Source organism: Oncorhynchus kisutch, linkage group LG5, assembly GCF_002021735.2.
Source record: "Oncorhynchus kisutch isolate 150728-3 linkage group LG5, Okis_V2, whole genome shotgun sequence".
In the NCBI taxonomy this organism is placed as follows: Eukaryota; Metazoa; Chordata; class Actinopteri; order Salmoniformes; family Salmonidae; genus Oncorhynchus; species Oncorhynchus kisutch.
In genome coordinates, this window is record NC_034178.2 from 35,063,507 (window position 1) to 35,079,053 (window position 15,547).

Consider the following 15,547-nt stretch of genomic DNA (forward strand, 5'->3'; position numbering starts at 1 on the left):
CATCACGTGGACTGGGATATGTTTCGTATTGCGTCAGACAACAACATTGACGAATACGCTGATTCGGTGAGCGAGTTCATTAGAACGTGCGTTGAAGATGTCGTTCCCATAGCAACGATTAAAACATTCCCAAACCAGAAACCGTGGATTGATGGCAGCATTTGCGTGAAACTGAAAGCCCGAACCACTGCTTTTAATCAGGGCAAGGTGACCGGAAACATGACCGAATACAAACAGTGTAACTATTCCCTCCGCAAGGCAATCAAACAAGCTAAGCGTCAGTATAGAGACAAAGTAGAATCTCAATTCAACGGCTCAGACACAAGAGGTATGTGGCAGGGTCTACAGTCAATCACGGATTACAAAAAGAAAACCAGCCCAGTCACGGACCAGGATGTCTTGCTCCCAGGCAGACTAAATAGCTTTTTTGCCCGCTTTGAGGACAATACAGTGCCACTGACACGGCCCGCAACTAAAACATGCGGACTCTCCTTCACTGCAGCCGACGTGAGGAAAACATTTAAACGTGTCAACCCTCGCAAGGCTGCAGGCCCAGACGGCATCCCCAGCCGCGCCCTCAGAGCATGCGCAGACCAGCTGGCTGGTGTGTTTACGGACATATTCAATCAATCCCTATCCCAGTCTGTTGTTCCCACATGCTTCAAGAGGGCCACCATTGTTCCTGTTCCCAAGAAAGCTAAGGTAACTGAGCTAAACGACTGCTCACTTCCGTCATCATGAAGTGCTTTGAGAGACTAGTGAAGGACCATATCACATCCACCCTACCTGACACCCTAGACCCACTCCAATTTGCTTACCGCCCAAATAGGTCCACAGACGATGCAATCTCAACCACACTGCACACTGCCCTAACCCATCTGGACAAGAGGAATACCTATGTGAGAATGCTGTTCATCGACTACAGCTCGGCATTTAACACCATAGTGCCCTCCAAGCTCGTCATCAAGCTCGAGACCCTGGGTCTCGACCCCGCCCTGTGCAACTGGGTACTGGACTTCCTGACGGGCCGCCCCCAGGTGGTGAGGGTAGGCAACAACATTTCCACCCCGCTGATCCTCAACACTGGGGCCCCACAAGGGTGCGTTCTGAGCCCTCTCCTGTACTCCCTGTTCACCCACGACTGCGTGGCCACGCACGCCTCCAACTCAATCATCAAGTTTGCGGACGACACAACAGTGGTAGGCTTGATTAGCAACAACGACGAGACGGCCTACAGGGAGGAGGTGAGGGCCCTCGGAGTGTGGTGTCAGGAAAATAACCTCACACTCAACGTCAACAAAACTAAGGAGATGATTGTGGACTTCAGGAAACAGCAGAGGGAACACCCCCCTATCCACATTGATGGAACAGTAGTGGAGAGGGTAGTAAGTTTTAAGTTCCTCGGCGTACACATCACAGACAAACTGAATTGGTCCACCCACACAGACAGCATCGTGAAGAAGGCGCAGCAGCGCCTCTTCAACCTCAGGAGGCTGAAGAAATTCGACTTGTCACCAAAAGCACTCACAAACTTCTACAGATGCACAATCGAGAGCATCCTGTCGGGCTGTATCACCGCCTGGTACGGCAACTGCTCCGCCCACAACCGTAAGGCTCTCCAGAGGGTAGTGAGGTCTGCACAACGCATCACCGGGAGCAAACTACCTGCCCTCCAGGACACATACACCACCCGATGTCACAGGAAGGCCATAAAGATCATCAAGGACAACAACCACCCGAGCCACTGCCTGTTCACCCCACTATCATCCAGAAGGCGAGGTCAGTACAGGTGCATCAAAGCTGGGACCGAGAGACTGAAAAACAGCTTCTATCTCAAGGCCATCAGACTGTTAAACAGCCACCACTAACATTGAGTGGCTGCTGCCAACACACTGACTCAACTCCAGCCACTTTAATAATGGGAATTGATGGAAAATGATGTAAAATATATCACTAGCCACTTTAAACAATGCTACCTAATATGATGTTTACATACCCTACATTATTAATCTCATATGTATATACTGTACTCTATATCATCTACTGCATCTTTATGTAATACATGTATCACTAACCACTTTAACTATGCCACTTTGTTTACATACTCATCTCATATGTATATACTGCACTCAATACCATCTACTGTATCTTGCCTATGCCGCTCTGTACCATCACTCATTCATATATCTTTATGTACATATTCTTTATCCCCTTACACTTGTGTCTATAAGGTAGTAGTTTTGGAATTGTTAGCTAGATTACTTGTTGGTTATTATTGTCGGAACTAGAAGCACAAGCATTTCGCTACACTCGCATTAACATCTGCTAACCATGTGTATGTGACAAATAAATACAATTTGATTTGATTTGAAAATGAGGGTGGTGCTTGGAAACATTGTTCTTCCTCTGTCAACCATGGTTACCTGCAAGTAAACACATGCCATCATCATTGCTTTTCACAAAAAGGGCTTCACAGGCAAGGATATTGCTCCCAGTAAGATTCCACCTAAAATCAACCATTTATCGGATCATCAAGAACTTCAATGAGAGCGGTTCAATTGTTGTGAAGAAAACTTCAGGGCGCCCAAGAAAGTCCAGCAAGCACCAGGACCGTCTCCTAAAGTTGATTCAGATGCGGGATCGGGGCACCACCAGTACAGCGCTTGCTCAGGAATGGCAGCAGGCAGGTCTGAGTGCATCTGCACGCACAGTGAGGCGAAGACTTTTGGAGGATGGCCTGGTGTCAAAAAGGGCAGCAAAGAAGCCACTTATCTCGAGGAAAAACATCAGGGACAGACTGATATTCTGCAGGTACAGGGTACAGGGATTGGACTGCTGAGGACTGGGGTAAAGTCATTTTCTCTGATGAATCCCCTTTCCGATTGTTTGGGGCATCCGGAAAAAAGCTTGTCCGGAGAAGACAAGGTCCTTTGTCATGCCAACAGTAAAGCATCCTGAGCCCATTCATGTGTGGGGTTGCTTCTCAGCCAAGTGAGTGGGCTCATTCACAATTTTGCCTAAGAACAATTTTGCCTAAGAACACAGCCATGAATAAAGAATGGTACCAACACATCCTCCGAAAGCAACTTCTCCCAACCATCCAGGAACAGTTTGGTGACGAACAATGCCTTTTCCAGCATGATAAGGCAAAAGTGATAACTAAGTGGCTCAGGGAACAAAACATCGATATTTTGGGTCCATGGCCAGGAAACTCCCCAGACCTTAATCCCATTGAGAACTTGAGGTCAATCCTCAAAAGGCGGGTGGACAAACAAAACCCCCCAAATTCTGAAAAACTACAATCATTGATTATGCAAGAATGGGCTGCCATCAGTCAGGATGTGGCCCAGAAGTTAATTGACAGCATGCCAGGGCGGATTGCAGAGGTCTTGAAATTAAAAGGGTCAACACTGCAAATATTGACTCTTTGCATCAGCCTTTGACACTTATGAAATGCTTGTAATTATACTTCAGTATTCCATAGTAACATCTGACAAAAATATCTAAAGACACTGAGGCAGCAGACTTTGTGAAAATTAATATGTGTTATTCTCAAAACTTTTGGCCACGACTGTACACTTCCTCCCCAGTTACACAGGTGTAAATAGCACAGGTGGCAGGCAGCCTGTCTTCCATAAACCAGTGATGTAACATGGCGATATGGCCAGGTGTGAACAATAACCCTAAAAAAAGGTGTGTAGTCATTTAACCTTTAGTTTTTTAAATTATTATTATTTCTCACTGATAGGAAAGATACGTGCTTTGTTTTTTCAAAACAGTACCGCAAGTGATGAGGTTTAACGTTCAGAGTGTTGGGGATCTTTAACAAAACTCCCCCAGCCAGAAGATACTATTGTCAATATGCGCTAAAGCAGTTATCCTCTATGAATGGGTTAGTACAGACTCAGACTGTTTCAACAATCTTGGTTCGACCACCAGATGACAGAAACACAAAGAAAACATGTATGTGGACACATTCGGGCAGGTAGCATTCTCCTGGCATCTGCCAAACCAGCACTCGGCAGCCCCGTTCTGTGAGCTTATGTGGCCTACCATTTCGCGGCTGAGCTATTGATGCTTCTAGACATTTCCACTTCACAATAACAGCACTTACAGTTGACATGGGAAGCTGTAGCATGGCAGAAACTGACTTGTTGGAAAGGTGGCATCCTATGACGGTAAAACGTTGAAAGTCACTGAGCTTTTCAGTAAGGCCATTCTACTGCCAATGTTTGTCTATGGAGATTGGGTTTTGATGTATTTCTGATACCTTTTAAGACTTTTTCTGGTAGATGTTTTCTAAGACCCTTTTTCCATCTGTTTATCCAAAAATAAAAGCCTTTAATTATGCCTCATTTCTATGATGGAACATTTTAGAAAAATGTATCTATTCCTTCATGTCCGAAAAATGTAGACTCTTAGCTTTCATTTGACACACAATTTGATATGCTCCCATGTACTTCACGTTAGTGTTCATGGGTCCTTTCGATGGAAATCCCTGTATCCAAATGTCAGAATTGGCCATTTGGCATGCCACTTCTGACAGGTATGTCAAATTAAAAACCGGGGACTGTAATGGGGAATATTTAAGATGAATCAAGTTAATATTCAGTTAAGAGTAATTAACACAATGATTAGCATACTTATGTTTTCTCTATGTAATTCACATGATTTCAAGTGTTCTATTTGTGACACTCATGGGTCACTGGTTGATGGTCACTAGACTCAATGCTTTATGTTAAAGTCATCTGTAGATAGGGACTGACGCCAGACTGGAGGTCCAAGTACCAAGGACATTGATTGTATTCTGTGGAGCACTTTGTGATTATGGAGCAGCTGACAAAGTTGTTTTGACTTCTTGGTTCTATGTAATTAGAATATCAGGGCCTTTCTCGACAAAGGCCAAGTTAGAGATTTTCTCTGCTTATGTGCTGGAAGGGTATCCCTGTTGCAACTTGTAATTAAACCTAAATGATTTATGATTGACTATATCCGCAACTGCTCTTCTCTTTTGTTCAACTAAAACTCCCCTTTACAAGAACTATAGGCACAGGAGAGGAGCCAGTGCATCATCTTTTTCCTCTGATAGGTCCACTTAAAAAGAACCTGCTGTGCAAAGCAGGTACTGCTAAGGACTGCTGGGACAAGCAAAGCTTAAATTACGTCCACACTATTCAACTACAGCAACTAAAGACCCATCACTTCACTTGAGGGCAAATAGGTGAAACTGTGCCATAAAAAATAAAAAAAAAGAGTGATGTGTATAGAGAGAGGTAGCACATAACTATACTAACCAGTGAGTGAGAAAAGAACCACAAACAGTGAAGTTGTCTGATGCTCTAGGCTAGAAGACGTCACTACTAGAACCGTACACCTAATATGAGAATCTAATGGATAAGAATTTTAGCAGCCTGACAGGCTGACCATACCGCTTGCGTCGCGTGGGTTGCAAAATAAATGTAGAAATCTGTGTTATTGCCATTGGCTAAAATAGAAGTCAGTTCTATTTGTTACTCAGATCGCGCTGCAAGTCCTGCCTCTCCCATCTCCTCATTGGTTTATAGAAGCAGGTACCCACATGCCATCTCCTCATTGGTTATACCCATGTGGGTGACTGAAGACGAACGAGGTCGGTGGCGGTTAATGCACCTCATTTATGAAAGTTGCCAATCGCAATATAAAGTCAAGAGAAGAAAATTAGTAGAAGACCTTGTGCATTTCAGGTAAAATAACAACTCAATGTTTATATCTCAGAACAAATTAGCTAGCAACAGCAAGCTAGCTAAATAGGACAACTTAGCCAGCAAGTGCAAGCTAGCTAGCTAAATTGCCATAAAGGTTTAATGCTTTTTGACCTGTCCCCAAATTAATGCAATTAGTTCAGAGTTTGTTTTGATATTATAACCTGCGTGTCGTGATCGCGTTTGGTGTGGGGGGGGGCAAAATACATTTATGCACGATGGAGCAGGCGTGCAGCCGGTTTGGGTTCCGTGTGAGGATGAGATGGATGTGGGGGAAACACGGTTTGAAAATGTCAAGACACACTAATTCTCTCTTTGCCATGGTTCCCAGGGCGTTGTTTTGCCCCCCCCCCCAGCCATGACAGACAGACAGGGAAGCTGAGGTGATAGAGGGAACCCAAAACACTGGCTGACTGGCAGCGCAGCTTAATTAAATCACTCATATCCCCTGTGGCCAGTATTCCCTGACATTCATCTCTCTAACTCCATTACAAGTCTCACATCACCAGTCCTCATTTGGGTAATTGGGTACAGGAATCATTAAGTGTTTTCATACAGTACATTCGGAAAGTATTCCGATCTCTTGATGATCTCCACACTTTGTTAAGTTACAGGCTTACTCTAAAATTGATTAAATCGCCCCCCCCCCCCCCCCCCCATCAATCTACACATAATACCCCATAATGACAAAGCAAAAACAGGTTTTAGAAATGATTAAAAAATAAAATATCACATTTACACCCTTTACTCAGTACTTGTTGAAGCACCTTTGGCAGCGATTACATCTTCGACTCTTGGGTATGACGCTACAAGTCTGGCACATCGGTATTTGGGGAGTTTCTCCCATTCTTTTCTGCAGATCCTCTCAAGCTCTGTCAAGTTGGATGGGGAGCATCACTGCACTGTTATTTTCAGAACTCTCCAGAAATGTTCGATCAGGTTCAAGTCCGGGCTCTGGCTGGGCCACTCAAGGACAGTCAGAGACTTGTCCTGAAGCCAATCCTGCGTTGTCTTGGCTGTGTGCTTAGGGTCATTGTCCCGTTGGAAGGTGAACCTTCGACCCAGCTCTTCTCCACCGATTGCTCAGTTTGGCTGCCAGATCCAGGAAGAGTCTTGGGGGTTCCAAACTTCTTCCATTTAAGAATGATGGAGGCCACTGTGTTCTTGTGGACCTTCAAAGCTGCAGACATTTTTTGGTACCCTTCCCCAGATCTGTGCCTTGACACAATCTTGTTTCTGAGCTCTATGGGCAAATCCATTGACCTCTGTGGTGGATGAATCAGAATTATTTGGGTAACATAAATAATTAAGATGTCTTATCTGCATAATATTCTTATGTGATATACTTTTATTTAGAATGTATTTCTAATAGACTCTAGTTTTGGCAGTTGCATTTCTTCTCTCAGCTGGAGCTCAGTCACTTGGGGCCCAGAGAGGGGAGAGGTCAGGCTTGTCTTTCACATATCCCTGGTGCTAATCAAATTAAATCAAATTTTATTTGTCACATACACATGGTTAGCAGATGTTAATGCGAGTGTAGCGAAATGCTTGAGCTTCTAGTTCCGAAAATGCAGTAATAACCAACGAGTAATCTAACTAACAATTCCAAAACTACTACCTTATACACACAAGTGTAAAGGGATAAAGAATATGTACATAAAGATATGTGAATGAGTGATGGTACAGAACGGCATAGGCAAGATGCAGTAGATGGTATCGAGTACTGTATATACATATGAGAGGAGTATGTAAACAAAGTGGCATAGTTTAAAGTGGCTAGTGTTACATGTATTACATAAAGATGCAGTAGATGATATAGAGTACAGTATATACATAGACATTATATTAAGTATGCAGAATATCGGAAAGGGAAGAGGACAGGATGGAACATCTGTTAAACCATGTGAAGGGATGGTGTGATTAAGGGGGAACCAATTACTTGTCTCCACAATGTCTGTGCGCAAGTCACTCCCTCCTTTGGCATTGGGGGAGGTGTATGGCAGTGTCTGGAACCATTGTATGTCCTCTCTGATGTTGCACTTATCCTGGGATAGTGTATGACATAGAGGCTCACTTCCCTCAGTGAGTTTGTCCAGGAGAGGGGTCAAGAAGTTTGAGTTATGCCATTGGATGAGGTAATGGTTCTGTGCTATGAAGTACCAGGAACGAGATTAGAACCTGGTCTTAGGGACCAAACTGAACGATAATTTATAGCAAATGTTATCTGGCTAAGGGATACTCCTTTCTCAATTATAAAGTCCCTTTGTGAAGTGTTCCTAATATCTGTGGTTCGTCATGTAGTTTGAGAGGGGTGTATCTTGGCTATAAAAGATCTTTGTACTTTTGTGTTGTCACTCAACAGTTCATTAGAAATAGCGAATCGTTTGAAAGTCAGTGGTATCTTATTATTAAAGATGCAGTTTAAATATAACTCTGACTGGTGCGTGAAGTTTGTTTCTCCTCATTTGGTAATGCAGAAATTAGCCACCACACCTCATGGCTTGGTTTTTGCTCTGACATGCACTGTCAACTGTGGGACCTTATTTTGACAGGTGTGTACCTTTCCAAATCATGTCCAATCAATTTAATTTACCACAGGTGAACTCCAATCAAATTGTAGAAACATCTCAAGGATGAACAATGGAAACATAATTCACCAGAGCTCAATTATCGAGTCACATAGCAAAGGATCTGAATACTTATGTAAATAAAATAAAAATGTTTTTTTGCTTTGTCATTATGGGGTATTGTGTGTAGATTGATGAGGAAAAATTATAACTGGTGGTCAAACCAAGAGCGTTAAAACGGTCTGAGTCTGGACTAACCCATTCATAGATGCTAACTGCTTTAGCGCCTATTGAAAAAAGTATCTTATAGCTTGGGGAAGTTTGTTAACAAATGTTTACTTTTATTGTAAGAAAGAATATAATACGTTTCTGAACACAGCATCCACATTCCTGTCGACATCTTGATTACGGATAATCCTAAATGAATCGTGAATAAAAATCGAGGCACAAATATCATACCCCCTTCAAAAATGCTAACCTCCCCTGTTATTGGTGAGATGTTCGCATGTCTTGGGAGTACGATCTTTGTGCCTCTGTAACTTTCTCACTCATCATTATTCATGATTATATTGTAATCATGGTAGCATCCACATTAATGTAGAATGGAGAAAGGACGTGGCATCCTGAGTATAAATTTGAATATTCTCTTTGGTAGATGGATGTAAAGACGGGTTAGTTGACAACAGCACGAGTACAATATTGATGCGTATGCAACAAAGGCTAAAAGCTGTGAGTTGTTCTGATTGAAAGCCAACCCCGTCTGTCTTGCCCCACAGTTGAGCACGTATCAGCTTTGTTGGTGAAAGGACGTTGAGATGTGAATGGTGTCGAGAGATTACACTACATATCCTTCTTCTGGCACCAGAAGACACTGTCAGCAGTCACCTGTTAAGCATCACTTTCTACCGTGATAATTAACTATGGTGGACTGCAGCTCCCTCCCAATAGAAGGCTAAGGCTATTATGATAACAACGTCTAAAGCAGGGTTCCCCAACTGGCAGCCAGTGGGTGGTTTTATTTGTCCCCCAAGTTTTCTGAGCAAAATGTTATTATTTTATTTTCATTGTTGGACATAAGACTGTAAAAACAAGTGACTTTAATTTTGTTAATCTGCCCCAAGTATTCCGACGCATAATAAAGAGACGCGTGATCCCGACCATCCACTCAAGAAAAAAATATTTCGTTAATTTAATTTAGTTGATGATCTCTGGTCTAAAGTAGAATTTCGGTGTCTCTTTGGTGTGTCAAACTAAAGCGTCTTTAGACCATAATAAACTGACCAAAAGCCTGTAGTGGTCATGTAATGGGAGCACTGTTTTGAATTAAAACAACTGGAAAGAATGTCAGTGTTTATTTTGTAAACTATGCACGCCTCTGATTATGTGGCATTGTTGAGGTCATTCAGGTAATAGTCCCTCCCTCCCACCAACTGAATTCAAACACCTGGGGTGTATTCACTAGGAACCAAACAGAACCAAGCAAAAGAAAACAGAATAAAACGAGGAGTGACCTACCTGAATTTGTCCAATATAAACTCTAATTTCTGTTGCAAAATGCAACTGTTTGGACCAGGGCTGAATTCCAAACACTTAAGACACCCTATCCCCTCAGCCCTCAAATTAAGTGGACACTTCTGATGACTTTTCATGGCGTCTGAAGTAGAGGTCGACCGATTAATCGGAATGGCCAATTAATTAGGGCTGATTTCAAGGTTTCATAACAATCGGAAATCTGTATTTTTGGGCGCCAATTTTTTATTTTTTACACCTTTATTTAACTAAGCAAGTCAGTTAAGAACACATTCTTATTTTCAATGACGGCCTAAGAACGGTGGGCTAACTGCCTCGTTCAGGGGCAGAATGACAGATTTTTACCTTGTCAGCTCGAGGGATAAAATCTTGCAACCTTACAGTTAACTAGTCCAATGCTCTAACCACCTGATTACATTGCACTCCACGAGGAGCCTGCCTGTTACGTGAATGCAGTAAAGCCAAGGTAAGTTGCTAGCTAGCATTAAACTTATCTTATAAAAAACAATCAACGACTGTCGTTGCTCCAATGTGTACTTAACCATAAACATCAATGCCATTCTTAAAATCAATACACAAGCATATATTTTTAAACCTGCATATTTAGCTAATAGAAATCCAGGTTAGCAGGCAATATTAACCAGGTGAAATTGTATCACCTCTTGCGTTCATTGCACGCAGAGTCAGGGTATATGCAACAGTTTGGGCCGCCTGGCTCTTTGCGAACTAATTTGCCAGACTTTTACATAATTAGGACATAACGTTTTGTTTTCGAGGTGATAGGTCAAATCCAGAAACTAAGGTTCGTATTTCTGTGTGTTTATTATAGTTAAGTTTATGGATAGAGCAGTCTGATTGAGGGGTGGCAGCAGCAGGCTCGTAATAGTCAAAGGTATATGGTTTAGAGAGAAATAGTCGACGCGTTATAATTTGTGTAATAACTTGCGGCTGAACTTGAAAGGGGTCCTTCGTTATTTTACCGTTCCTGTCTTCCATAGAGAATGTCTTGATCTACTTCCAATAAGGTCTGTGTTTCGTGCAGGTTAGGGTGCAGGCTTAAACCGCCTCTGCGTTTTGATACCCGTGTAAATCTCACTAGGATAAGGTAACATTTGTCAACATATTTTCATAAATCCACTCTACAAAAACATTATCTTCACTTATATTTAGCCAATAATTGATCAGAGTTACCTTGTCCTATGGATATCTACACCATTATAAAATTGGCACGGTGGTGTAAGCCTACACGAAACACAGACCTTATTTTAAGTGAATCTAAAAATATCCTATGGAATAAATTAATGAAGGAACCGCTTTTCAGATTTTGCTAGAAGGTGTCATGGGAATTATGACTCGCACTTTGGTAGTCAATTCTTACCATGCCCATTATTAAAATAGGATTTCCTGCATATAGAAATTACAGTTTTTGTTTAACATTCATCGCAGTTAACTTAAACTCAATTTTTATTCAAACAGTTGAGAGTATTTGTCTCCTAAGCAGACTCTTCAGTATCATAGTACCAGTGTGGGACTATTACATGGAATTGGCACCAGGGAAAGCAAGGTGTCTTATTTGTGATAAAGATGTAAGAATGGGGTCAACAACGGCTAAATCAAAAAATACCACCAACCTGTGGAATCACCTTAAGAACACCCATCCAAAAGCCCATAATATGTTTAATCGGTATCGCCTTTTTTTGTCCTCCAATAATCGGTATCGGCATTGAAAAATCATAATCGGCACAACCCCCCCTTGGGTTGTGCCGTGGCGGAGATCTTTGTGGGCTATACTCAGCCTTGTCTCAGGATGGTAAGTTGGTGGTTGAAGATATCCCTCTAGTGGTGTGGGGGCTGTGCTTTGGCAAAGTGGGTGGGGTTATATCCTTCCTGTTTGGCCCTGTCCGGGGGTGTCCTCGGATGGGGCCACAGTGTCTCCTGACCCCTCCTGTCTCAGCCTCCAGTATTTATGCTGCAGTAGTTTATGTGTCGGGGGGCTGGGGTCAGTTTGTTATATCTGGAGTACTTCTCCTGTCCTATTCGGTGTCCTGTGTGAATCTAAGTGTGCGTTCTCTAATTCTCTCCTTCTCTCTTTCTTTCTCTCTCTCGGAGGACCTGAGCCCTAGAACCATGCCCCAGGACTACCTGACATGATGACTCCTTGCTGTCCCCAGTCCACCTGGCCATGCTGCTGTTCCAGTTTCAACTGACCTGAGCCCTAGGACCATGCCCCAGGACTACCTGACATGATGACTCCTTGCTGTCCCCAGTCCACCTGGCCATGCTGCTGCTCCAGTTTCAACTTCCACCTGACTGTGCTGCTGCTCCAGTTTCAACTGTTCTGCCTTATTATTATTCGACCATGCTGGTCATTTATGAACATTTGAACATCTTGGCCATGTTCTGTTATAATCTCCACCCGGCACAGCCAGAAGAGGACTGGCCACCCCACATAGCCTGGTTCCTCTCTAGGTTTCTTCCTAGGTATTGGCCTTTCTAGGGAGTTTTTCCTAGCCACCGTGCTTCTACACCTGCATTGCTTGCTGTTTGGGGTTTTAGGCTGGGTTTCTGTACAGCACTTTGAGATATCAGCTGATGTACGAAGGGCTATATAAATACATTTGATTTGATTTTGATTTGATAATCGGTTGACATCTAGTCTGAAGAGTATACACTTGCAGGGCAAGTGATTTTTAAAATGACCTCCATTGCCCGGAAATTCATCACTCGTGCATCCCGCGATGATTGTGGGTGCTTTATATGCACTACGTCAATTATGATTGCATGTCTACTTATATTAACTGTATCATTATTAATATACACCTACTGTATGATAGCTAGCAAATTAAATTAGATAACTGCATAACTGGTGCTTCTGAAGGAAGAGTTTTTTTATTTCTACAATTTCCAAAAGCTAACCAAACATAATTAATTTACGAGACTTGTTTGTGCCGTCATGTGCATTAGTAGTACAATTTCTACCCTTTTTACATTAGTTTTTATCCATATTTACGTTGTGGTTGTAAGTTTCGGCTGACTTTTCTTAGTGGATGTACAATTATCGCAAATTTAATTTATGGGGCGTTTCAGACCCCGAAGTGAACATTATTGTACACTCGCAAAAACGGGTGCTTAGGTTGCAAACTACCCTTGTTTGGACCGACCAAGATGGTCACAGGGATTCCCCCAAGGTCATAAAACGAGGGTGTGTCTTTTATGAGTTTGAAATGCAGCACACGTGTCAAACTCATTCCATTGAGGGCCGAGTGTCTGGGGGGTTTTACTCCTCCCTTGTACATGATTGATGAATTAAGGTCAGTAATTAGTATGGAACTCCCCTCACCTGGTTGTCTAGGTCATAACTGAAAAGAAAGGGGAAAAACATGAGGAATGAGTTTGACACCCCTGGTTTGTACTAATGATTACACGCCTGAATCCAATGACCTATAGTTCAGCTTCACCTGTGTGACCTTCACATATCCCAGCCTGGTCTCATAGACCCTATCCAGGTGATTGCTGACAATGTCATGTGGTGCCAGAATGATGATATGTAGCCTAATTTCTCCACGCCACTGGTTGCCAACTACATCAGCGTAACAGCGTGGATATGCCAAGTCTTGTCTACTTAATTAAGCAACCATATAATTCAGTAGACTACGAGCGAGATCATGTTTTGTAGCGTTGATGTTACAATGAACGGTTCTAGACGTGAGAGTGGAACAGGGCAGGTAGTTTTTTATATTGCTCTATCTCGGGGATCGTGACAAAAATATTCAGCAACCACCTTCCTAATCGTTCGATGTTGAGACATAGGTATGGGCGGGCCATTGACGTACAGTATGAAGTGCCTAACCTGTAAAACAAAAGTAAGTTATTCAACAGGAAATTATATCCTACAGAGGCTACTGTCGCAGCAGCAAATCGTGTTAGAGGCAACAATGAAAGTGAATAGGCGTGTTGAGCTATAAAATAGCAATACAGTTCATGTGCATTTACGCATGCAGAATTTGACACTTATCAAGTTAACCTCATCTTGTTACATTTGTTTCAACGCGCGCAGAATCGTGGATTACATTGGACACTATTGTGACGTTTAATTTTGGTTACTCACAGATCTCACCTAGGCCTACATTAGAACTGGCTGGAAGATGAATATGGGATATTATATCAAGAATACACCACGAACTGGTGGATTATCCACACCAATGGCCACATCTGCTGTTGGCATAGCAATATTAGAAAATTTCAAGATCTATACTTACCGCTTGGATTGAATAAGATCTACACTTACCGCTTGGGTTGAATTACGTATCCGTTCGATATGCGTCAAATCCTCTGGACTTTTGGTGAAATACCGGTGTTATAAACTGCACGTTCTTGTTCTTTGCCTGGTTGCGTTCCTATTCCAACGAGTATTTCGATGTCACTCTCAGGGCGGAACTACACATTGCGTTCTAGACACTGAGGGGAAGCAGCCAACCAAGAGCCTACGAGGAGGCAGTAGCAATTAATTTGAACGCCCCCAAGAGGTTTAACTGAGATGATTCTGTCAAAAAAAACTGTAGTGTACACTATCAGTCCCATCATTGAATTGACCCATTTCTCGGAGATTATGCGCTTAGAATTCAATTTCAATCCTCAACTGATTGAATAAGAATACAAACAGGCGGTGATGCAACATGTTAAAAAAACTCGATTTAATCTAAACCTCGGACTTGTTTTGAAGTTGTAGGCTATTTCCAGACCAGCTGGAAAAATGTGGCGATCAGCAAGACCGCTTCCTTCAAGTCCTCATAAAATGAGGGTGAAAAATAAACATGCATTGAGGAAGGGATAGATAAAGATAATTTATAGCCTACTAGGCAAGCAATGTTTTGTTTCAGAATTTTGCAGCACAGCCTGAATTGTGTAGCAAAATGTGTGGCCAAAAAAGCACAATTTACTTTTTCCACATTTGGTTAAATTACAGCCTTATTCTAAAATTGATTAAATAGTCCCCCCCCCCCCAGCAAAAACAGTTTTTTAGAAATTTTGGCAAAAATAAATTAATAAATATTTACATAAGTTTTCAGACACTTTACTTAGTACTTTGTTGAAGCACAATTGGCATCAATTACAGCCTCGAGTCTTCTTGGGTATGAAGCTATAAGCTTGGCACACCTGTATTTGGGAAGTTTCTCCCATTTTTCTCAAGCTATGTCAGGTTGGATGGGGAGTGTCGCTGCACAGCTATTTTCAGGTCTCTCCAGAAATGTTAGATCGGGTTCAAGTCCGGGCCACTCAAGGACATTCAGAGAATGATCCCAAGGCCACTCCTGTGTTGTCTTGGCTGTGTGCTTCGGGTCATTGTCCTGTTGGAAGGTGAACCTTTGCCCCAGTCTGAGGTCCTGAGAACTCTGGAGCAGGTTTTCACCAAGGGTCTCTCTGTACTTTGCTCTGTTAATCTTTCTCTCGATCCTGACTAGTCTCCCAGACCCTACCGCTGAAAAACATACCCACAGCATGATGCTGCCACCACCATGCTTCATCGTAGGGATTGTGCTAGGTTTCCTCCAGACGTGATGCTTGGAATTCAGGCCAAAGTGTTAAATCTTGGTTTCATCAGACCAATTAATCTTATTTCTAATGGTCTGAGTCCTTTAGGTGCCTTTTGGCAAACTCCAAGCAGGCTGCCATGTACCTTTTACTGAGTAGTGGCTTCTGTCTGGGCAC

At 42.6% G+C, this 15,547-nt stretch overlaps 1 protein-coding gene across 5 annotated transcripts in view; it reads right to left on the minus strand.

Moving 5' to 3' along the window:
* The window catches only part of LOC109890964 (protein NDRG3-like), a 62,676-nt gene extending 48,317 nt beyond the window's left edge, over positions 1 to 14,359 (minus strand). For 2 of the 5 annotated variants that reach the window (XM_031824945.1, XM_020483154.2), the window contains exon 1: positions 14,127 to 14,303. The gene's annotated coding sequence lies outside the window, so the exon portion shown is untranslated. Of the gene's footprint in view, positions 1 to 14,126 lie in introns of all 5 variants that reach the window. The other 3 variants (XM_020483151.2, XM_020483152.2, XM_031824944.1) reach the window with 3 other exon arrangements.
* Positions 14,360 to 15,547: the final 1,188 nt, after the last annotated feature.